Source organism: Bison bison, unplaced genomic scaffold (assembly GCF_000754665.1).
Source record: "Bison bison bison isolate TAMUID 2011002044 unplaced genomic scaffold, Bison_UMD1.0 scf7180017864444, whole genome shotgun sequence".
In the NCBI taxonomy this organism is placed as follows: Eukaryota; Metazoa; Chordata; class Mammalia; order Artiodactyla; family Bovidae; genus Bison; species Bison bison.
In genome coordinates this window covers 54,771-55,713 of record NW_011495006.1, presented here as the reverse complement: position 1 = coordinate 55,713, position 943 = coordinate 54,771, and positions in this window count along the sequence as shown.

The window sequence follows — 943 nt, the reverse complement described above, 5'->3', positions numbered from 1 at the left end:
TGCTTGCCGGGGCCGGGGGCCAGCCACACCCAAGGTGCTAAGCCTACCCTGGCCGGCGCCCTGCCCTCACATCCTCACATCAGCTCTGCAGGTAGACTCGATTTTATAGAAAGAGAGGCCTTGGGACTTGAGCCCCAGCCCACCCGGCTCAGAAGCCCCCCACCAAGCTGGGCGTGCAGGGTGGGCCCCTGGGGCAGCCCCGCCCCCAGTCCCATCTCTGCCCTTCCAGCTCCAGCTTCCCTGCCAGGGAGGGAGGAGATGAGACCAGGGCCTGAGGGGTCTGGATGGGCAGGACGGTGGGGGTGGGGGCAGGGAGCACTCTGTCCAGGGGCCTGGGCTGGGGGATTCTCCAGGGCGGCTGGAGGTCCGACTCCCCTGCCCGGGCCAGCCCACTCCACTCCGCCCTCCCGCCTCTTTTCTCGGGACACAAAGACACAGAGCTGCCTCTCAGATTACTTCGAGTGTTCAGCTTGCCTGTTCTACAATCATCCAATTACAGACAGGAAATTCATATTAAAAGGAAAAAGGGCCCAGAACACCCAGCTTCTGATGCGAGCAGGAGTAGGTCTCCCGGAGAAATGACTGACTCTCAGGCATCACCATGGTGCCCAGCCCCCTGTTCCTGCCGATTTCCTTCCCCATTCTTGTCAGCACTCTGAGCGTTTGAAAGGAATAAAGGAGGAGAACAGGGAAGAGGCGGCCTTCACCGAGGGCGTCACACCGGGCACCCGCTCGGTTCTGCGTGCACGGTGACGGCGTTCCTGGCAGCGGGTGGTTCTTGCGGCTCCCGTGTGCTTCCGGCCTTCCCGGGTGGCCCCTGCGTCCCCGTGGGCGCCGTCCTCTCAGCAGGGGCGGCCGCGCCCGGCCTCCCACCCCACCCAGCAGAGCAGCCCCTTCCGAGGGCAGGGCCGGCCCCGGCAGGCCACAAGGGCCTGCCGACGAC